Below are 25,445 nucleotides of genomic sequence, written 5' to 3'. Positions count from 1 at the left end.
TTGGGTTCTTGAAAAGAAAACAATATCAGTTTAACCATCGTGTGGCAGACATTTCTCTCTTTAGTAGGTCGTGTGGGGAAGTGCCATCCCCTCCCACTGCCATCCACCCTCGTAGTGCAAATAACAGGCCATTTGAAGCAAATTTAAAAAGCAGTTCAGTGATGTCTTTCTTCTGCAGACCTTTCTCGAACACAGGATGGTGATGCACTGCTTTTCGATAGTCTCAAATGGACTCTTTGTCTCGTGACATCATTAGGCTAAACCTTTTTTATTTACCGTGTAAAGTCCCACTGAGCTATTAGCTCCCTTTCAGAGGCGACCTGGCCACGCATGATAGCTCATCTAGGTGGCTGATATCATCACACGGTGGGAATTTATAGTAGCGACCAAATACTCGACGCACGTTTCTCAGCGTGGAGGACAACACCGAAGGACGTGGAGAAAAATGCACTGGCCATGGGAAGAACATGTGCACTCAAAATATATGGGCATCGTCAGTTTTGGGATTGGACATCATGGCGATCATGTAGTTGATGTATAAATGTGGGAAAATACAATGAAGTTACTTATAAAATAAGAAGTAAGCAAAAAAAAACTGGACTGGTTTTGACCTTCTGGGTCTCATCAGAAGTCATGCCTGTTACTTTTTTTTTTATAAATTTGGGAATTCCATAATTGGTTTGGATCAGTTAATCAATAGAGCAACAACTGTATGGGTTTATTCGATATATACAGATTGCTTCTCAGGGGGGTAAAAATTAATTGATGTGCCAGTAGCAACAATAGATTATTTATACTTTTAATAACATCTTTCAAAGAAATGGGGCTTTCAATGGCATAACATTGTATTTTTCACAAGGTAATTTTTTGTCGAAACGTAAAAACAAATTAATCACAGTGCAGGAGAGTTCTGTAATTTTTTTTTTTTAAAGAGGACCTTTGCTGCACGGGGCTTGGGTGCAAATTAGCATTTTCAGAATTGATCTTTTGTAAACGAGATGTTGCTATAATGACCATGAGCCACTCCTGAGATTGAATAGTGCAACAACTCGTCGCGTAATAAGCACACCGCAGTGTTGCATTTTGTCCGTATGCTTAATGTGAAACTCGTTATTTGAAAGTATTTTTGCTAACCTCGTGACACTTTACCATACAAAATATTTGTTTTCATCTTTGTTCTTTTTCTCACTGAGATTCAGAAATATAGAACCGATGTTAATGTGCAACGCAGGATTTCTGCAGGAGCAGTGTGTGTTTTAATGAAATGTATTTGTACTATAAGAGCAGCGAGGGACTAATGTTTACCACTCGAGATGACGCTTCCAAGTTTAAAGTTCATTCACTGAATAGGAGGTGTTGGTGACGTGCGTGTTGTGGGAACAAGGGGATGTACATATACTAATTACCTGTGGGGGATAAGTCCATGGCTAAGAGAAAGAGACGCTGCGTCACTGTTGGGTGGGTGGTGGTTTTTACATTTCCAGCTGAGGTACCGGTTGTCACTTACTGAGAAACAGAATTCCCTGAACACAGGAAACAGAAAATTACCATATCTCTAACTACAGCGGAGATTACTTGGCATATGGGCACGTAAAATCCCATTTTATAAATGCAAGAGGTGTATGCCTTCCTCGTGTGCAGTTTATTGAGGGTTTTTTTAAACATTCATAAATAATGGTTCTTAATGATCGATACGCAGAATCCACATTCTGATTTAGCAGCACGGCTCCGAATTTTCCATGAACCTCACAACAACACCACCGCTGATAATTGTTTTTTTACCCTTTTATCTGGCAACAAAACTGACACCTTTTTTACAAGCAGTCATGTTTGCAATGACCACAATACCTGCGGTCGGAATGCAAACAAAAAACACAACTCTGATAATGTATGCACTGTCCTTGAAATTGATTGGTCCACTCCCGAGACAGCTTTTCTTAGATCCTAGTCTCACATGGTGTTGGACCAGATGACGCCAAAAGGCGTCATCACCACCGCTGTCAAATGACTTTGATTACAGCAACTTTCATTAACTTAAATCAAAGTCACTCGGACACAAGAATGTGTTTTTTTTCACACGGCATTTTTGGATAACGGTCTTGCTTTTAAATGTTTCAGGTTCTGTAATTATATAAACAGCATATGATGCAATGTATTATTTTAGATGTGAAATAGTATTGTCATGCTAACACTTATCGTGCTCATGGGAGGAGTTGTTTTTTAAATACAAAATTGTACAGTAATTTGATCCATAATGGCCTCAACATTAATAAAGCACAACACAAGCACTTGGTGGTTCAATCCAAATCACCTAAGGCTTGGTGACACCACCAATGAATAACGCCATAAGCTACAATTAAGAAACTCAATATACATCAATGGGGCCATCATCCATCAAGTATGGGATGGAAATGTATTCTGAATTGGTAGCCTGTGTCGGTCAAACATTCCAGCGATGTTCCTGCACAGCATGTACAAAGTGGAGCCAATGTGATTCCTGCTGGCACGAGTGTTGAAGCGGTGTTCTTGTCCTATCTGGAAATTGTTACATTGCTATGGAAAGGGGTGAGGGGGTTCGTGAAGCCATCCATAGGAAAATCATTTAACGTTTTGTAAAAAAAAAAAATTGTGCGTTGTTTAACAGACCCTGGCAGGATGATGGGCTGAGTCGATCTCCAATCAGGATTTTAATTTGCACACGCATCTAGTTGCGACTTGCTAGCTCTACTGCTGGGCTACCTCTGTGTGTGCCTTCAGAGCCTCTACATTTGTTGCATTGTGCCGCATCTGTAACTGCCATCGCTGCTGATGTGGCACTTGGCAATTCTGGGACAATGTAGAAATGACGTCGGATTGAAATGTCTTCTTCAGGATCCCATACGCGCATTTCACTATGTCTTCAATGACGTGTTACAAGGCATTCCAGGAAAACACCAAAAAAACCGAGACTTCCACTCCACGTAATTCTATACATTATCTATGTAAAGGTGGCTCCAGGTGAAATGGTGAGGTGAAATGTTGTTGTTATCATTACAAAAAAAACATCTGTGGAGAAGGGTGCATCAATACGGCAGGATAGACACCCTGGAGTGATGAAAAATGAATGACAGTGATCCTGTAGTTTGGCTCTGCTAGGAGGCTGTTAGGGTGTTTGACACTTGGGATGCAGAGGGCATCATTTTATAATGCGTCTCGGTTTGTTATACAAATTCTAGAGGCTCTCATTACCTCTTCTATTTTACATCATGACACCACATCCAAACTCGCATATGTGTGCACCGACTTTCTTAAAAATCCTTTACTCTTGAGCATACATATTTATATGTACAGGCTTTGCACAGTACTGCATACATTATATTTTATATGCACTTGGTTTTATCACCATCAGCCATGCTCGGCCCATGGCTGATGATGATGAAGACCTCCAAGCTGCGAACGCTTCTCATGATTCTGCGACGTATCAAGCCATCAGGCACCTGCATACGAACTGATTTCATTGCTCCATCTGCCAGTTGACCATCCCCCAGTTGTCCATCCTCTCAAGCATATTGTATTATTTGCCTACCAATCCATTATTATTGACTACCCTCCAAATATATGGACAGTTTGAAAGAAGAGTCTTCATGGCTGTATATAAAGCAATTAGACAGTCGTTTTATAAAATGACAAATTGGTCTGGGCAGAATTATGACATCCTGCAAAGGTCTTGTATTGGTGGGAGTCTTGAAATCAAATGGCAAGCTCATGCATCAGGCGGTGAGCTGTGCAATTCATCAGCCCGGACATCCCTGAAGTGGGATAATACGGAGAAAGTGACTTGTTGAGGGAGTCACGTGTCCAGAACTCGTGCTACATCTGTTCCCAAGGTCGTGTTAAAGAGTAACAACAAAAAATCCCCAGGTTAAAGGGAAGTGGAGATGACAGCGTGAGAAGGGACAATTGAAGATGAATGAAAGGTTGTCTTGAAATTGTCATGAAGTAACTTTGGGAAATAATATTTGAAACATAAACAAGCGGTAGAGCTCCTTGTTAAATATAATACATTTTAATTTATATTCTAAGATTAATTCCACATATATATGAATGCAGATATGAACATTTCCCCCCTCCCCCCTTTCCAGAACATTAAATGCAACAAGCTGTTTTTTGTAATCAGAAACATGCAAACTAGCAAACAATTTCAACAATGTACCAACAACCACCGCAAGTGATTTAATTTAACATCTAACATTTCCAAGTGTGCTTTTAAAGCAAGGCGGTGCCCACTTCCTTGGCATTGTGCTTCCAGGATAAAGGAAGAAAAAAAACACCACGTGTGAAACGTTCCAGAATATAGGCTTTGAAAGCTTTTCCACTTCATCATGCTAACCTGGCAAGCATTGCGATATTTGTGAGTTGTTTTAGGGAGTGGAAAGTTCCTCCTTGCCAAACTCTAAATACACCGCTCATTTACATCAAAACTTTAGTGCCCTGGAAATTGGGTAGACAAAATAATAGGGCCATTCACATTCAACATGTATACACGCGTGCACGTGTGATAAATGAATATGCCCTTTTACGTGAAAAATTACGCATGTCCACGTCGTTTAAATGCCTATAAGCGTCACGTCGACACCGACCTATTTCTCAGGGGTTGTTCATTTCCCGTCCAAAAAAATGTCGCGGGGAAAAAAAAAAGGTTTTTCGCGAAATGTCTTTGTCGCAACCTTTTCGGCCCACCCTCGTTTGCTTGGGTGCGTTCTTTCGTCTCCATTGCTTCGGTGGGTCACCTTGACACTGACATTAGCGGAACGGGACGTGGATTTGCTCCGCCAGTAGTACACTTGAAGTGTAACATGAGTGGGTGCCCCGTTGAAATGGAGATTTATTTTGTTCCTGTTGGGGTGTTTTGGTGGCTGGTGGGAGGAGGGGGTGGCGGTAGCAGCCGGAAGAGAGAGAAAGAGAAAGAGTGAGCCGAGCAAAGCCCGAGCGCGTGGAGGGAGATGGTCGTTGTCTCGCGCAACTGGGGGGGGGGGGGGGGCACAACTCCCCCCCCCTCCTCAAACAGCAGCCTTTCATCCCAGTCCGAGGTCTGAACGACAACGGTGCCAAGCTGAGCGCAACAACTGTTTCATTCTGTCCGATGATCTGTCATTGTCTCGTTTGGGAGCGGAGTGTCCTTTTATGCGCGCTTTGTTTGGACGCCCTCACACGCGTCAATGTCTCGAGGTTAATGTGTTTTTTTTGGGGGGGGGGGGTAATGCATTGCTTACGAGTGCAGATGGAAACAAGCCGAAGAGAAAATGTCCTTGAGGTTTTTTTTTTCCTCTCTCGCATTTCATTTGTAGCGTAATTACTTTGTGAAATATTAAAACGTCTGTAATTTTTTTTTTTAGTATTTTAAAAAAAAAATTACTATTTACTATACAGTAGGTTTAGAATGAGCGAGTCTATCGACACGTCAATGCGTTTGCCTCCAGTGATTTATTTACGACGTAATTCCGTAAATAGGTGAATTCAATGCCATTGGTGCACAATATAGACGTTCCATCCAAAATGTACGATTAAATGTTATCATGTGTTTCTGTAAGTCACGTTATAGGTGGGAAATGTTTAAATTGGGCGTTTGGTCTCTTAAAAATAAATTCTGCCTTTTTATAAAAAAACAAATACGTATGTAAAAAAAAAATTGCTTGAGATTTTTCTCGTTAAATACAGACCAACAAGCTTGCAGTAACTATACCACAATTATATACAAGAGCAATGGGAACTGCAAACCTACGGTGTTTAATCTCCTTTATTCCAGATTTAGAATTAAAATGTTGTAATTTTAAATGAAGGAGTAAACAAAACATCCGTGCGAAATTCCATGAATTAAGTTTTCTACTAAGAATGTAATGAAATTTTTGCAATGCTGAATTGGCTGTACACAAGTGACCATCATGTTTACACAGTTCCTGGAAAAGAATGGAACACTTCATCTTTGACATTGAACTAGAAAGAGAACCAAATATTATTTTACCTAGAGGACGATGAAATTAACATTCAAAAGAAAGGCAAAAGTACGAGTTTCATGAAATCACTTTAATTAAACATTAAAACGTCTTCAGTGGCATGCAGCCAAAAAATCCCAAGGATCGGTCGACTGTCACTATTAATGAAACGGTTTCTTCTGTCACAACGTCTCCCATTAATTCAAATTAAAGACTTCGTGTGTTGCATGTTCGAATGCATTTAAATGGCGCTGATGCATCTTACGCCGGCTATGAATGTGACTAAATTAAACATACCGTGCTGTTACTGAACCATTATGTCAAGTTTATAGCCAATCGACTGTCAGTGCTATTTTTGAGAGCTGATAAGGGGTTATGGTCAATATTAACTGCCCCGGCTTCGTTAGAGGTTATGGCCTCAATGTGCCATATCAGAAGATTACAAAACATCACCCTCAGCTGCCAAGCAAGCCACTGCCATGTCAGTTTGCCAATAGGATGAGTAAAGTCCATTCACCGAAATAGAAGTGTGCAAATGCATTTCTCCCCCCCCCCCTCCGAATCTGCTGAGACAGCCGAAATTGAAACCAAGGGAAATGTATTGGCTACAGAGGCATTAACTTGATTTAATAGGGGATACTGCTTTGTAACTGCGCACGCGCAAATAACAAAAAAACCCTCCCGACCGCTGTACACGACATACCCCCAAAATGGGATGGAAATCATCACACTTGCCAATACATCTCCATTCCACAAGAGCCAATGCCTGATCCGTGCATTGCAGCTTAGCTGATGCGTGATGGGTTTGAGCAGGTGTATTCGTGCATACGATTACGTTTAATGAGCAAATAAAGGAGTGTTAATTGTGCTCGCAGTGAAAAGATACCCAAAGCCAAAGATTGGAATTCTCGTGCGCATGCTGCAACGTGAGAGCTGTCGAAATGGCATATTTTTGGACGCGCTTGGATAGCAGTCTGTCCACACGATGCGTCGTGGGTGGACTTTCCATAATTTGCTCAAATGCTCTCCCATTTTTAATTAGCTGTGGAATAGATGCGCTTTTCCATCCTCGTAGTGGCTTTTGGCTAACCGGCGAACAAAGACGGTCACTGCATTGTGCGCTTTCGTATGCTCTTTTGCGGCCGTCTGGAATGCTCTTCCTTCTGTTTGGACGCCATTGGAGGCATGCTCGTTTACATTTAAATAGAAAGCTAATTTCTTTAGAACTGCTTTTTGTATTTAGTTAGTTATTCGCTTCCACCTCCGATTAGCAGGGTTGGCTACATAAGGTGCCTAAGAAGTTAAACATACGTACTGACATATATAGTGGGTGGAATTAGCTGTGGAATAAACGTAGGGGTTGGTCTAGATTTACATTATTGGTTACCGAAATGGAGTCCATGATGAGTTGGAGCTCGTTTCTGTGGAATCGCCCTGATCAGTAGCAAACACCAAGCGCAATCTCATCTGTAACACAGGCACAGAGTTGTCCCTATTTGAAAGGCTAAGTTTAAACCGAGCACAGTACATGCCAAAGCGTGCTGATTATGTGCCTGGTGCTGACTTATCTTTCACTTCCCATGTTTTATCAAGACGTTGTCATCAAGTCTCTTAGATGCAATGTCCCAGGACATGCATTTTTTTCCATACGCGTTTTAATAAATCGATGGCCATTTTCATCTCACTAGAGATGATGTATTTTCATATATGTTTCTTCGTCCAATGATGAGAATTCGCTATGATGCTCAGGACGGATGTAACTATCATGTTAGGAAGTATTATTTCAGCCTCTTAATGTCATGGGTATTGCTGTGTCCACCGCTAGCTTCTTGCAATTATTAGTGACACATATCAGATGCACATTAACCTTTACTTGAAAAATGTGGCCCTTTTCTCTCGACCGTCGGCCAAGCTGAGCTTTGTAGAGCCCGCAAGGTCATAGTGTGGCCAATGTAATTAATGTAAGTTGCATGCAGAACTATTAATCACTCAGTTTATTGTGTTGGCCACAGCTGACCTTGGCAGTTTTCAGAAATGAAGCTTGGGTGGAGGACACGTGGACAGGACCTGACTTAATTCAAGAAGCAATGTTATAACCGATAATACCGGTTAATATTGCTGATGCTTGAAATTAAGGTTTTTATTACTCGACCTTTTTGTTCCTGCAGTGCGGAGTCTACATCAAGGCACGAACCAATAAACATCACGAGAGAAGTTGCTGATAAGGAAAATGTGAGGTGCAAATTCTAAAGCGCCACAGATCATCACTGTCGTCATCAGCCAGATGAAAGTGACCATTTTTGTTTTTACTACAGCATTGTGAGATTGTTATACTGACCGTGCAACTTTGTGAAGTGTATTTTTGGTTGTGAGACGTCATAAGAATGAGTGGTATGCAGTTCCAGGCCAATGTTGGCAGCTTAATCAAAACCATGTATCTGAATGGTCTTCGTAACTTGAAGATGTGCCAAGAGAAGAAAACAACACATCCTTCAGTCTACGTTTCTTATATCCTAAAATATTTCCTTTGTAGCTATACATCGTTACGTAATAGGTGTTTGCTTTTAACTTAGACTTGCATCGTGGCGTGATGCTAATTGTGTCTTTTTGATCTAACATTCGTTTGAGAGATCCTAGATAAATGCACTGCAAATTACAATGATGTAGTATTAAACTGGCTACTCACAAACTGTAACCATAACACTGTAACCACAACATGAATATAAAAATACAATAATTTACAGCTCTTTCCTATCCCCTGCTGAAAGGAGGCCTTCCCATACTATGTAAGTTATGTTGGGGTGTTTTGACGATACTTCACCATGCTTGTCAGTGGTGGTTGGTGAACGAAAGCTCACTGGACTGGTGCAGATACAGATAGTACCTGCAACTAGCACGAGAGAATGATCATAATTCCAATAATGGAATCTCAATTAGAATTCAATGTGATTCATAGCAGGATCGTAGAATTGGCGAAATCTTGCCATCTTGGAAAACTAATGTTGCAATATAACCACAATATCGTATTCCATGGTACGAATACTACTACTACGGTCTATGATGTGGTTAGCACAATGGCTTTATACGCCACGTGCAGGTTTTGTAAATCCCTCCCCCATCACCGCTTCTTCACCAAAACGGCATTAATACTCTCCGATTGTTATTATTCTCACTTATCTCACGATACACAACCTGTCTGTCGATTAACAGCGGTGCATTCATTCAGGCTCTCTTGGGTAGAGTGTGGTTAGTGGCTATTCTCAAATGTTCCGAACTGGGTATGGAAGAGTAGGCCAAAAATACCATCTATATCTCGCCATCTACTAGAGGCTCTTCTGCCAGCAGTGGCATGTGACAACTATTTTCAGGTCAGTGCTGTTTGCGTTTACCTCAAAACTGTATAATTGCTTTAACTGCGTGCCAATTATTGCCTTAGCACAGTTTTGAACTAAACGGGTCACACTTTAACCTCGGCAAAGTGGCGCTTTCTCCTCGAAAGACACAAAGAAATGAACAATGATTTAAAACGTCACCCATCCAACTTCGACCACATTTTGCCGCTCGTCAGCCAAACGTGTTTAATTAAAATAAACCTGCGGTGTGCCCTGAAATACACGCATCATGAGTGCAAAAGAAGAAAACAAAATGATTTATTGTACTGAGATATATTATAGCTCATTAAGCAGCATCACTTCAGTCTGTTTGAAGTGCATTAACGTGGCAACGTTAATATTCTCATTTGCCGAGGCTGATCATTATGGGTAATTGCAGTCTTCCGTACTTGCCTGCGCCGCTCAAATTTGATTGTGTTTCTCTGACGGACAGCAAGTTGCGTGACCCTTTTACTGGACTGTGGAAAATTTAATTTTCCACCGTGCCTGATTTGCGTCATTTACCATAACGGTCTTATTTGATTAATGTTATTGCCCATGTTTTTCACGTCGAAGTTGAGGGCTGCAGTGCCGATTTAAAAACATAATCTCAATAAAGGTAACGCAAATGAAACATTTGTCATGTGATATTGTAAAATAATGTTCTGCTGCTACAGAAGCTTTTTGACGGTCACTGTATCACGCACTTTCAGATGCGCTTCTGCGGCCGTCTGGAACGCTCTTCCGATATTAGGAAGTCACTGGAGCTGTCCACTTTATATCAATTTTTTTAGGACGGTTTTTTGTGTTTCGTTTGTTGTCCTTCACCTGCACCTCCTATTAGCACGGTGGGCTATGTACGGTGCTGATGTAAGTTAAACATACATACTTATGGGTGTGGGAGGGGGGAATGCGTTAATAATAGTTATGGCAACATGACACAAAGACAATAGATGCTATTGTCATTGGAGTTAGGACTGTACTCCACAGATCTGTTTGCTTGGAAGAAAATGTCCCTTGGGCCAAATGCTGGCCATCCATACATTTTCCCGACAGTGCTAATGAGGTCGGCAGTGAGGAATTTAAAGGCTGCGTTGACTTGACTGCCGTTTTTAGAATCGTGTAATAATTTACTTTTTTAAATGTAATTCTGACTATTGAAGATGCACTGGTTTTCTTTAGATGTGCGGTGAACCGCATTTTAAATCGTGCACTGTTCATATTTCATGGAAGGTCGGAAAAAATGTTTTAAAGAAAGTTTCTGAAATTAAGCTTGTCTTTGATATCACCACACAAGACAAGCTTGCTCTTGACTTTTTTTATACGACTCTTTCAACGGTTGTTGAAGAGCTTTTCGTGAGACTGGCCATGAATGGGGCCCCAGTGTTGCTGGTTCTTTCCACACAGACACACACAACAAAGATCCCCCGTATAGCCTTAACAGACTGTAGGGGCAAGTGCTGTTAGCAAGCACCTATGAAGGCCAGAACGGTACACGAGGGGGTGGGTGGCCAGCACCACGCCCGACCGCCTGTGTCTCCCCAGTGGCAATGTTTACACACCACACCAGGTACTCATTTCAGGCTGAGTCGACCTAGGGGAGGCCCAGGACCGGTTCAGATAATCGTCACTGGTGTTGGCCGTGTGCGGGAATCGAACCCGGGTCGCTAGGTTTATAGCGGAGCGCGCTAACTGCTACACTACCGCTCCCCACACAGGCACAGGCACACACCCACACAGCTGCGTGGTCTGGTCGGTATCCAGTTTCATCAGTTGTAGCTCTCACTTGGTGGCACATGCTGCTGTTGTGCCAGCTGAACACGCCACATTGTCTCCACTTAAAAAGTCCAGTGTCTGCCAGGTTTGTCAAGTGCTCGTGGAGGCAAACGTTGTCCGATGGTGCTATCAAGCAACAGGTCGGGCAAATCAGGCATGGATGAAGGTCTCCTGGGCCACTAAACAGGCAGCATTCATTCTGATTTTAGGAAGAAAAAAAATCTTATTTTTTTAAGCTGTCTATGCAAGTGAGTCTACATGTCAGACGTGGCATGCGTAAGGCGATCAAGCATTTCTACACTGGCACTTTTAATCCGGCTTTTCACATCAAAACAAATCGAATGAAAGCTTTACAATGACAGATAAGGTTTATTGAAATTTAGATAGTTTTTACTTAAAGTGGACCTGCCTATGATAGCTTAATGCATTTCACTATTAAAATGTGTCATGTCGCCATAGATAGAGGAAGCTTATTTATGTTAAATTATTTTAACGACTTTTATTTTAATTTGAATACATCCTGCATTTCATCAGCTGGATTAAAGCAAGTTCGCAGTGCTTTTGGAAAACTGAGCCTGATGTTGCAAAGCAACATTGCCAATTCACCTAAAAAAGGCATGTTTTTTAATCAGTGTATGTTATCTCCAATTACGTATGCATCCGAAACATGTCCATTTTTCAAAGCTAATAGAACAAGCACTTAAGAGTGCTCAAAAAAGCACGGAGAGACGCATACAGTACTTAGAATTAACCGAGAGACTGGATGGAGGGGGTAGTGGAACGGGTGGGGGTCATCACTGCTTGCAAATGTCTTCATCCAACAGTGGATCGATCATGGCTGGAAATGATGATTGAAAACCCGCATTAACATGAACTATGTAACACGCAATCTTTAAGTCCACGCAGCGTCTAACATAAAGCAAAGGTGTACTGTACTTACAGGTCAATGGTTGAATTTCAGCCATCTTAATTAAAACCATAACAAAAAATATCCTAACAATAAACTGATTATCGTGTGCATTATCGTGCTCTTATTGGTTGTAGCTCTCAAAGTGTCAAAAGATAGCTTACAAGCCACTGGAGTTTCACCTCTTGCCACATTCCACCGAAATTATCCGTAAATCTGGCAAGATCGATGCAGATTGTAATTTGTTGTTTGGGGATATTTTCTTTTCCACACAAATCTCCCGCCTCTTGTCAATATCATCGTCACTTTGTCGAGATCTGCAAGTTTGTGTGTCTCAAATTTCGATTTAAAGCTTTCGTGACTGCAGGGATTCATCTTCTTGGTTCTTTCGGTAAAGTCACGTAGAAGGGAAGTAATAAAATAATAAAAAATATTTTATTATGTTTTATTTTTATTATTTTATTATTTCCCTTCTACGTGACTTTACCGAAAGAACCAAGAAGATCTGTGTGTCTCGTTTGGCGGCTGACCCTACTGGCTGCGTGCCGGTTCGAATGGTGCTTACGGATGCTGCTGCGGCTGCGTTGTTTTTTGGTTTTATGCGAGAGAGAGGCAACTTTATTTTGGGAGCCCACCACGACCACCACCCCCTTTGAGTGATGGCGGCATTCAAGCGAAGGCGCTGTCAGAGCCGGGCTGTGAAACGAGAGTGTCGCCGCCGACAGGTGGTTTGCTCTCGCCTCCCATTGATCCGCATCGCTGGCATGACATGGCGAGGGAAAGTGGGCCCGTTTAAAAACAGTTGCACTTGTGACGGGGGCCTGTTAAGTCATCCGTCGGTAAGTGCTGGGACGGAGCACCGAGAGTATGGTCCAACAGGCGCGCGCGTGCGCGTGTGCGCTCACGTGCGGGTGCACACACACACGCGCACACACACATGCGCACGCAGGCACACACACACGCGCACATACGCGCACACACGCATGCACACACGCGCATAGCTGATGACCCCACGTACACACACACGCATCAGTGCACACGGCCAATTAGCGTTGCCTCTGTAAATAGGACTCACATCCTGACTGTAGAGAAAGAAAGGGTTCAATGCCAAAAAAAAACATCTAATCTAAATGCGAACAACAAACATCTGATAGTTCACCAGGATTGGGTTCACGCAAGCCTGACAATGAAGGTCAAAAGCGGTTCGGCGTTTGCTTGAATTGAACCAATGCTGCTGATAAGATGCATTCCCAGGAGGCCGTGTGGCTGATGGATTGTGTGTGTGTATATATTGTTTTATGTGAAGAGACACATGGGAAAGGAGGTGTGATTTGTCATGGCTCACTCAGATCTATGAACCGTATGTAGAACTTCTTTCGCACCGGATGTAGCCAACCGTGCTAATCGGACGTGGCCACAACCCCCAAAGCACTTTTTGATAAGTATCTGACTGTGCCTTTGAGATTTCGCATTATGGTCAAGTGGTTGCCATCTAAAAATCCATAATACTCATACATATGTCGACATGTACACGATTCACTACGTACAACTCAGTCAATTGTCAATAAAAACACAACAACGGACATTACTTCCTATTGTGAGGCTCTTTTGCAGTTAATAAACGGATACATTTTTGTTTCACAAATAGAAAATAATGTTTTCACGATGCCTTAATACAGCATCGCATCAGATGGACTGGCACGTCTTGTGACCATTTTGCTCGACAAGAAATGCTCCACATCCGTTGTAGAAATTAATTGTATCGCATTAATTCCCGTCACATTGTCTCCATCAAAATCAAATTAACGACAAATATCACTGACCTACAATTAACCCTAGCCCAATCCATAATGCCCCGTGTCGGTTTAGTCTTGTGCAAGTAACATCTCACCATGCTATGGACATGACCGCTGCAGACAGCACGCAATGGCGTGGCTTCAGAGTTGCTCTGTTTGCTGTGGTAAACCAATCGTTTTTACGTGTTATTTTAGAATATGCACTAAATCACACATTATAGTCTATTGGTCGTGTTGTATTTTAGACGCAGAGTTAAAAGAACATAGGTATTTTTACGAATATATCCACATACAGCGGAGATTCCCGCCACACTCTTTCATTTGGTGGGGAGTTGCATAACATCTTTATGTCTTCACGTCAATGCTGGTGAACCAGCGGCGTACTTCAGGAATAGCCTGATGAGTATGGACTGACTCAGGGAAACACATTTTCCCAGTTCATGTTTGCTATATTAGCCATAATTTCACTAAACAGTGGAAAAATGACGGCACTGTTACAACACTGCCACGAATCCAGTGACCCGAGGTCGATTTTCAGGTCAGAGCAAACGTCTTTTTGACCCCTTCACCAACTCGCGCCAATCTGTGTGTGGTGTCAGTCATGGGGGTTACTTGTCCATACATGGATGTGGGACGGTGGTGGGTTAATACAAGGATGTTGTTAAAGTTATTATGATAATAAACGTTTTGTTTTTATGGTTGCCAAAATGAATGGAAGTATACTGTTGTATGCACTTTGGATGGATTTCTTGGCATTACTGGTATCTTGGCGTGTTATCTCAGCAGGTATTATCAGCAATCTTTGGTTGGACGTTGATCAACCAGGTAAAGTGTCAACTTTACCTGGTTGAGTTGCATTACATTTCTAAGTTTGCTAGGTTTGGATCTTTTTTCAACGGTTTTACTTGATTCCTCTGTTTGTCGTGGTCAAATCTTGTAATCAAAATTTCGTCCACTTCCCATTGTCCAATCAATTCCACATTTAGCACACGTACTCAGATCCGGTGACAATGCATGCCTGTATCAAAATCAGCATAAATTAATCAGTTAATTGACTTATTAATTAAATATTTATTTGGGTAGCTCAAAAATGCCGCGGTCCCTAAACTCTGGAATCGCCTCGCCCAAGAAGCAGGTGCCACGTGTCTCTTGTAATCAAGATGTCGTCCACTTCCCCTTGTCCAGTCGAGTTATTTACTTTTTAGTGCACTTGAAAATAAAACCGTTGTTTTTAAAAAACTTTTTTTAAGGAGTTCATCCTTTTATCTCTCTCTTTTTAATTTTTTTTATTAAATAGGCTTTTTAATAAATGTTTTCTCCTACAACATCAGAGTGCAGCGCCACATTAAATACGCACTACAATGACAATAGTTTAAAGCGATTTGAATCATGTTTTATTTTCAAAATGGAAATATGCTTTTGGGGGGGGGGGGGGGCAGAGCTTTGTGACGTCATATTTGAGGAGGGGTCTGACTTTTTGTGACGCCATGTGACGAGGAGGGGGGGGGGCTCAAAAATCGTCCAAAATCGCGTGACGTCATTTATGGACGGCCTCTAACCATCATCAGGACACCAGTTAATGTTCTACGTTTCCCGAACAACTTTACGTCGAAACTCATTTCAGGCTGAGTGGACCTAGGTCGTGGTCTTGAGCGGCGGGAATCGAACTCGGGTCGCCGGGTTTGTGGCGCAGCACGCCAACCACCGTCGCCACTGCTCTCTCACTCACCTTGTTTCCCTCTGAATTTCACCCCCGTTGCGGCTGCCCCTCCCCTCCCTACTTCAATGGGATCTATGTAATGCCCCGTCACAGCGGCATGTTTCTCTTCGTCACCTGAAGACGGTTGCTTGTTGCTGCGATCGAAACGTCGTGATCTATTATTTGTTTTTCTATCTGCGTGACTTTGCCGAAAGAACCAAAGAGTATGCATTATCACTCATTTAGCTTTCATAATAATAAGTCATAATAATATACAGACGTTTGAGCATCGTCAACCGGGAGCGGTAGTGTAGCGATTAGCATGCCAACTTGGCAAACTGAGTTCGATTCCCGCTCACGAACAACATCGGGTGATCAATAACTGAACCGGTCCTGGGCCTCCCCTAGGTCGACTCAGCCGTAAATAAGTACCTAGTAAAGTGTATAAACATCGCCACTGGGGAGATGAACGCGGCCGAGCGAGGTGTTGGCTATCCACCTCCACGTTTGCCGAGCCGGCCTTCATAGTTGCTCGCTAACAGCACTTGCCCCAATATTCGGTTGAGGCTTTACGAAGCGTCTTTGTGTTTTGGGGCTACAATGTTTAACGCATTGTGCTATGAACCCAGTAACTAACGTTTGATTACTGGCCACGTAGCACATCATTGCCCACTTGTTATAAAACTCCCCCAGGGCAATTCGGCATTAAATGGTCGCCTTGCGTGGTGTGCACTTTAATGGTGAAGTGGATCGTCGTGAGGATAGGGGCTGGTGTGGGTTGGTGGATTTGGAGTTTGTGGCTCATCAATACTTGCAACAACCACGACTGATTAATATTATGATGATAATCATCATAATCGTTCCTGAGAACTGCTATCATCATCTTCTACGTGTATTATTACCAATGTTATATGTTACCACAATCCTCCACCGAATTTGTCACACGGATTATTCCAACCGCCACAATTATTATCATCATCAACTTCATTTATCGTTACTACCATCATCTTGATGAATCACAATCATCTTCACTTTCATCATGTTCTTCACATGTGAGAAGACTGGAGCCTGAGTGGTTGAATTGGCCCGTTGTATGCGCGAGCCTGTTGACATCAGGGCACGAGGCCTGATTTGCATTGCCACTCCTCCCAGCTTCCGAATGGCTCTGGAATGTATTTGCTGAATGGGACTCCACCCATTCCACGTGGACATTTTTTTTTCAAACTCAGTCCGAGATAACAAAATCCTACAAAAGTGTGAAAGAAAATTGTGCATGAATCGGGTCCCAAGTGTCTACATCTGGCACCTTCAATAGCTCTCTTACCAGCAATCAACTGTCAATTACTTTTCTTGCGGTGTAGATGACTCAGATAAGTCTTTCTTTTTTATTATCAAATTTTATATATATGGGTCTCAGAATTTGGCTCGATCTAATTTTTTGACAAACCAAAGCGGTGACCAGGCAGATACCATGAGTTTTTGTTTTTACACTTTGAAATCCTCCTTTTTAATCTCCAATGGGAAGCCTGTGATATTCACCAAGGATCCCAGCAGTGCTGACTCAGTGCACTGATATGAGCACAACATTGGCCCCCTGAGCCACGAAGCCAGAGTCACTCAGCCTGAGTCAGCCAGCCACCTCTCCTCAATCTGGTTTGAGTACCCATTGCATTCTTACTGGGAAGCCCAAAGACCCTGGAACTAAATAAGATGCAAGAGCCAGCATTGCAAGTGAGCCGACTGACTGTCAGTGTGTTTCTATTCTTGCTACGTTTGAGAAATCCAGATTGTCTATTCATGTCAGGGAAAACTGACACACACACAAATTGCTTGTCTCCTGTGATGGAAAAGTACAGTTAAACAGGAATATAAACTAATGTGATAAATAAACTAACACAAAAAGCGCAATGACATGCAGTCAACATGACTACAATAGTATAATCTCCCAACAGATAATAATACAACCGTACGGTATTTAGCGTGTGTATGTCTGTGTGGAGGTATTGTAGTGGTTAGCAAGCTGCGCTACGAACCCGGTGCCCCGAGTTGGATTCCCGCTCACGGCCAACATCGGTGACGATTATCTGAACCGGTCCTGGTTCTCCCCTAGGTCGACTTAGCCTCAAATGAGTACCTAATGTTGTGTGATGTTGGCCACCCACCTCCTCGTGTGCTGTGCCGGCCTTTATATGTGCTTGCGAACAGCACTTGCCCCAACAGTCTGTTCAGACTATAACGGGGGTTTGTATCTCTGTACGTGCATGTGTGTGTGCTTGGAATTGTGGGATAGTGGTTCATGCCTTTCGTTATAAACCCAATGCCCTGAGTTTGATTCCTGGCCATGGCTAATGTCAGTGATAATTATCTGAACTTGTTCCGGGCCTCCCCTAGGTCTACTCAGCATTACGTGACTATCTGAAGCAATGTGTATACATCCATACAGAAACCCTCTCGTTGGCCTTAATAGGTGCTTGCGAACAGCACTTGCCTCAACTGTTGCTATATGGCTACGTGGCAAAATGAGACACGTGTGTGCTCATGCATGTGCACTTCTGAATGCAAGGTGATTTTTTAAATGATAAAAACACCTTAACTTTTTTTTTTGCTTCAAAGTGATACAATTTTACATGAAGACGGCAAGTATGGCATTGCAATGTGAATGGGTTAAACAGTTGAAAAGTGACAGGATCTGTCATGCATGGAATTTTCTAATTAAAAATAGTTGATGGTCATTATCAGCAAATGGGAAGGGAAGGTTTGAGGATTTAGGCAATACACTTTGTGCATTAAAATGCAAGGGAGATGTATTTCAAGGTTCATTAGCATTTACAATCTTCCTTTATACACTTTGCTAAAACGCACCAATTACATATACCTGCAATAAAGGCAATAAACTCTCAGCCACATGAAAGCTCTTCATTACAGAATCGCACATTTTCGTGCGACGTGAATGATGCACTGCTCTTGACAAATCGCATGCAAATATATACTCTCCGCACACTTTTGCATACATTGCAAATGGTGAATTAGAAAATTAACTTTGAGCAATGGCTTTCATTAATTCTAGGCAACTGTAATTCATTACCATCATTCAAATTTGCACATTTTTGTATTCCAAACTGTGATTATCGTAACGATGATGAAAATTATTATTTGCCTTTATTTATTTAATTCATTGACTTTGCTCAAGAGTTGGACAAGGTTGTTGGGAATCTTCGGGATGTGCTTTGTTTTCTGACGCTTAATTTTGTCACCACGGCCGCTTTGCGTTCCCAATGGGCGTATCAATGAGAAGCGAAGCGATTTCGCATTTTCTCTTGCGCGTACAGATATTGGCCGGCTCGCTGAATAGTAGCGGAGTTCATTCCGACAGCGTTAACGCAACTAGCCTGTGCCGCCATGTATTGACATTTGGGGTTCAGTCGCTTCGTACAAGAAGAGCATGTGTACTCAAGATGCTGGTGTTTGCTATGGTATGGGGCCGTCCATAAATGACGTCACGCAATTTTGGACGATTTTTGAACCCCCCCCCCTTCGTCACATGGCGTCACAAAAAGTCAGACCCCTCCTCAAATATAAAACATGCTTCAAATCGCTTTAAACTATTGTCATTGTAGTGCGTATTTAATGTGGAGCTGCACTCTGATGTTGTAGGAGAAAACATTGATTAAAAAGTCTATTTAATTAACATAACTAGCTGTTGTCTATATTTATTTCAAGTTGCGCATTTTGATGGGACGTCACATTTCTCACCCCCCCCCCCCCTCTTCACACATCGTCACAAATGTCTGACCCCCCCCCCCTAGGTGCGTGACGTCATTTTGGACGGCCCCTATGCGAATTGTTAAATGCGTCCTCCTATTTGAGTGAGACCTGCAGCATCCCCTTGCTGTTGAGGTTTTTACATGGTTTTTTTTCTTTCTGGATGGGCATTAGAATGAGCAGAGGCAACATCTGCTGCGAAATATCTGTCAGCTTCGGTTTGGCATCGTAAGCTCTCGCGAAGATCAGCGTCTAAGAAAGGCTGAGGTTGAAGTTCCCAATCGGTGCGACTGAGAGAGGTGGTTTGTGAAAATGTAGTAATGGCGCATCGAGCCATTCGTACTTTAGATTCCATGGATGTGAAGAGAGAGGATAGTCGTGAAAACAAAGTGAACATTTCACCCAAGAAAGATCAACCAGTCATCGATATGTTGAGGCAATTATATTACATGCGATATAATTATATTTCCAAGAAAGCGTGGACTCATATTATCAATGTTAATTAAATACAATGGAAATGCGTATCCTCAATAATTGGTTACAGTAAATGCATTTTACCAAGTGTAGCCTGCCAATTAGACTGAGATTAATCCAAGTAAAATTATGAAATGTCTGAATGTATTGGGTATAGGTAGATTACAGCCATTTGTCAATCTTCTGCTGGATGAAGGCACCCCAACACTGCATTTGTTAGTCATTTCAGAATCACAATCTTTATTATCTCGTATAAATCTGATGAGCTATGAAGCTCTTTTTCACAGATGTCCACCATGCTTCACCACACTAGTCAGTGCAAGTTGTACATATATACATATATACATTGTACTGTGTAAATTTCGATTTAAAGCTTTCGTGACTGCATAGATTAATATTCTTGGTTCTTTCGGTAAAGTCACGTAGAAGGGAAATAATAAAAGCTTGCGTTGTGGCCGAAACGTCGTGAGAATTTTATCGTATTATGTTTCATTAGTATTATTATATTATTTCCCTTCTACGTGACTTTACCGAAAGAACCAAGAATATGTACTGTGTAAGTATGCATTTTACGAGACAACGCTGCTAAAATTCGCAGTCCAGTCATTGCTTCGTGCAGGCAAGACCTTGTACTGCAATGCAACCCAAGTTAAGGGCTTCTCATTATGCTAAAACTTACCTATTTACATTCTCAAGTGGCTGCTGCTGCTGCTGTGAAGACAATGTGGTTTTCGCAATGAAAACATGAATTTGAAATGTGTGATTCTCCGACGTGTGTAGGACTACCTGCAGCAGGAAAGGTGATGGCGATGGACAAATTGATGGGAGGAAGGGCCACGTAACATTTGATAAAGATATGAAAGCTGACAAATTGAAAATATTGGCTGTCACTTAGCCTCTCTGCAGAAGGTATTGTCGTTTTATAGTACAGAAAGGAAAGCACTTGGGCTTGCTCAAGGCAATAGGGGTTTGAACGGAGAGCAATGCAGTATCTCCCTTAGTTTGAAAGGCAGATGCCGCTTTGCTAGAAATACAATTCCGATTTGTTATGGGGCAGGGGGGTTGATTTAAACCGGCTTATACAGTCCACGGCAAATGAAATCCACGGATTAGACATGTTGCAACACAAAAGCTTGATTGTTGAGTTAATTGTGGGTAACGTTAAAAAACACACGTCCAAATTTTGGGTGGGAATTTTTTTTTATTACATACAAGGCAATAATGTACATTGGTTAATGTTTAATGAATAGGGTCTATTATGACTCATTTGACACTGATTAATGTGTGTACACTTAACATTGCCTAATTTGTCACGTATAAAACTGTGAACTTTTGAGTTAATGATCATTTAGAAAAGGAGTTCCCTACTTAAATTGGAAAAGTAACAGATGCATTCTCTTGGTTCTCTGCAGTAGCAGCCACAAAGACTGTAAACATTCATCATTAAAATGATAAAGAAACATTCAGATGACAATCGACATGATTGAATGTTCAACTGTTTTTTTTATATTTTTAAGAAAAGTAACATAACCTGGGGATCAAACGAAAGCGATTACCTGATTACGTTTAATAATTAACTTTTTTCATCCTATGGCTAAATACTCTTAATGACCATCTGTTACGGTCAGCACACGAGTGTGGTTTAAGGCTGCATTCCCCCCATGCTCACTCAATATTCGGCTGCTCCAGTTCGAAAAATCGGCACGTGGCTGATATTCAGTTCCCAAGGCAGCCTCATCTAGCAAAGCAAGCTGCAATCGGGCCACACGGTCCACTTGTACTGGGACGCGTCGTCAGGAATGACACGAGGCATATTCAAATTAAGCCAATGTTCAGGGACCCAAGCAGCTCATGGGGGCCCAGGATTTCTAAGACAAAATCATCTTTAATTACAGAAACATTAAAAAAGCTAATTAATGCTCATCTTGTCTGCCATATATTTACTTCACTGTTGTAATTTATTTGTTTACATTTTGGCAACCCAGGTCGTTCTTGCAAAATTTAACTTATCCTGGTCTCTTGAGTTCCAACCTGGTTAAACTAAAGTAAGCGTAGCTTAAATATTGACTTAAAGCTTTCGTGACTGTAGGAATTCATATTCTTTGGGTCTTTCGGTAAAGGCACGTAGTTAGAAGAAGAAAAAATAATAAAAATATCACGATGTTTCGATCGCAACACAAACAAATCGTCATTTTTTCACCTGACGACGATTTGCTTGTGTTGCGATTGAAACATCGTGATATTTTTTTTCTATCTACGTGGCTTTACCGAAAGACCCAAAGAAAATTAACTTAGCTTGAAACTCGTGCCATGATTCTCTCCACATCTCGCTCTCAATTCACCGCATCTGTCTCGTGTGTATCTTTATCTCTCTCTTCTGTCTTCTCATTTCTATTTCTGTTCTGCGCAGTTGCAGAACAAGCTTGACAACAAGCACATTCAATTGCTTTTGTTAATGTTGATGTTTCGTGTAAAACTAATTATTACTCGCCAAGACTAATAAGTGAATCTATTGAAATTGAGAGAAATAAAAAAATTTAACCGTTCTCATAGCTGCAGGCTTAGTGCTGCTTGGAAGCGTATTATTAAACAATACACTGTTTAATTGCATGCCTATGTAGGCTACCAAATTTCATTAACTGACTAATACAACCGGTATTATGTACTGTATGTTCTCATATTCTTTCGCACCATGCATGGCCAACTCTGCTAATCGGAGGTGCGGGGAGGGACAACACACTAAACATAAAAGCATCCCACTGTATGTTGATTAACTGTGAGTTACCCAACGAATAATGTGCTGCATATTATCTGATTAACATAATCCATTGTCACTTATTTTACATTTTATTTCAAACTACATTCACGTGAACGGGCTCACAGTGATGACATCACCTTCACTTTATTTAAACCGAAAACAGGAAGATTTCTTCACAATTCTCGCAAACCACCTTGTAAGCCATACATTTTAACAGGAAGGAATTTAATTGAAATGCTTGTTAGATGAAAAAGTGCAAATTAATAGTTTAACACGTAGGCTTTCGCGACCAATATTAATCCATAATAAAGTTTTTTGTTGGGTTAGATTGCGTAAATATAGATATAGTGTTAAACCTGCTACCAGCGACACAATCAATTCTGGATATTGCCTAATGAAGCTGGTTGTAATCATCAACTCAAATTGTACATGGTGTGGGTTTACTCTCCAACACACCGGTGTGCTGAAGTAATAACTATTTTTTGTTTACGTGACAAACCTTACTCATTGGCTGTGTTGGGTTGTGCCGGGTTATTTTTTTATTTTACGCAATCTAATTATAAAAACCTTTATTATGGATTATTCTGTACGCGTTCCATTCCTTGGCTGCCATTCCATCGTTCTTTACATTTTTGCCATATATTTTCCCATCAGTTACCTTATTTTCGAGCAATGTCTCATAGACGGTAATATCCACTGTTTTAAACAATTTATAATCAAAAACCTCCAGTCGTGGAGCGAAGGAAGGGGGAGTGGGTGGGCAGGACACAGGCGAAGTTCTGAGCTCGCCAAGATCATAAACGAGTCATGCACTTAATTCTAGATTTGAAGCTTTCGTGACTGCAAGGATTCATACTCTTAGTTTTTTCTGTAAAGTCACGTGATACAGCAAATCTAGCTGTGACGGTCCCACCTGATGACGGAGACTTGTGTTGCCTCCGAAAAGTCATGATTTTTAAATCCTTTATATTAAGTTCGCTTGCTTGCTTGCGTGCTTGCCTGCTTGCTTGCTTGCTTACGACCGTGCAAATCTTTCGGTCGTTTTTTAACCCACTTTCCGTGATCCAATCGAACTGACATTTTGCACACAGACTCGTTGTGCGAGACAATTAATGTTCGTGAAAATTTTTTTCAACAATTTTACACTTTTTAGGCAAAAAAAAATGTGTTTTACATTTATTCAAATAGAACTCATTCATGGCTTTGGCTGAACGTCACAGTGTAGGAGCCCAGAGCGTAACCCCTCCACAGGCCGTGGCGGAGTAGCACAGTTGGTAGCGCCCTCGCTTCCCATGCCAAAGGTCGCGGGATCGATATCCGTGTCCTCCACAGGCGAATATATTTTTAAATCCTTTATATTAAGTTCGCTTGCTTGCTTAGGACCGTGCAAATCTTTCGCTCGTTTTTTTAACCCACTCCCCGTAATCCAGTCGAGCTGACATTTTCCACACAGACTCGTTGTGCGTGACAATTAATATTCGTGAAAAAATGTTTCCAAAATTTTCCACTGTTTAGGGAAAATTTTTAAAATATTTAATTACCAATTGCTTAATGCTGGCAGACAATCATCTGACCCATACGTGGCAGCCATCTCAAGCCAGAGGACGAGAGGACTCTAGCCGCCACGCATATAAAGGATTTAGAGTGAAAAACTTTGTTTTTACGGGTTAATTTTTTATTATTTTATTTATATTATTACGTTTATTAATTTTAATTTCATTGTTTTACCTACGTGACTTTACCGATAAAACTAAGAGTATGAGTCAAGCACTGACCGTGTTCAGGACCAACACGCCACTGGTCCGATCTGGTTTGTTAATGCTCGTGGAAACACAGTCCGTACTTTCTCACTCTTTCTTCACTAATTGAGCTAAAATGAGAGCTACGGGATGTACATTTCAGTTGCGGTTTCCACCTCGTCCATCTAGTGCAATCAGGAATCAAATATAGGTCGTGATTTAGTGCAGCACTTCAACACGTCACGCCCCTTCACGCCTGGAAGGACAAATCCATGTTTATTGTTATACACTGTTGGAACAAGTCTTTTTTTGTTTGTTAGCGAGCACCTATGTCTCCCCATAGCTGATGTTGGCACATTGTACCAGCTGCTTAATTTAGTCTGAGTTGATCAATGTCTGGCACTATACAGGATCTGGTACGAAGGGCCACTGATGCAGTCTCTTGAGTAGAACCCAGGTGACTGGTTCGTTTAGAGCACAGTGCAGGGTGCTGAAACCTTAGTCCTTAAATGTCATTTTGAGGTAAATGCTAATACAGCAGGAGTTGCTAGAAATGCACGATTGGTCAGTCAAAAAAAAACGAAAACTTTATTTCATGTTATTGTAGATCATTTTTACGGAGGTATTGAATTGTCTTAAAAGAGAAAATAAAGTTTGACGTTCTTGGCAACCTTGTATGATTTGTATGCGTGTAAAATCATGTTGGTTGCGCTCGCAGGGGGAAATGACCGATTTGTGCCCAAGCGATCAATATGCATGCACCTATCCATGAGCAGCATTGAATTACACGTGTGGATGCACCACACCACTTTAATTTCACAAACAATGCTCGAACGTGCAATACGCTGTGGCCCGGTCTCTCTCTCTCGGTCCACGGGGAAGGAAAAAAATACCACGTATAGTGGTGTAACTTTGTTTGAGGTGCTTTGCTTTTATAAAGTGGCGAATTTGTGTTGCGTTGGGAATGTTTGTTTGTAAAGCTCCAACGGATTTAATGCAAAAAAAAGCTTTGAGTTTACCTTTCTGTCGACTTCAAATAAATATCTATCAAAAATAATCTTCAGAATTTCTCTTTTCTATATTGGAAATTATGTTTCTATTTTTTTGCAATAACACGAGTCTGTATGGTGACGTGCGAGCAGAATATTTGCCATTTCAGTTATTTTCATAATGTGAAATGTGAAAATAGCA

Source organism: Lampetra fluviatilis, chromosome 17 (genome assembly GCF_964198595.1).
Source record: "Lampetra fluviatilis chromosome 17, kcLamFluv1.1, whole genome shotgun sequence".
In the NCBI taxonomy this organism is placed as follows: Eukaryota; Metazoa; Chordata; class Hyperoartia; order Petromyzontiformes; family Petromyzontidae; genus Lampetra; species Lampetra fluviatilis.
The sequence above is the reverse complement of the archived record's forward strand: the minus strand, read 5'-3'. Positions refer to the sequence as shown.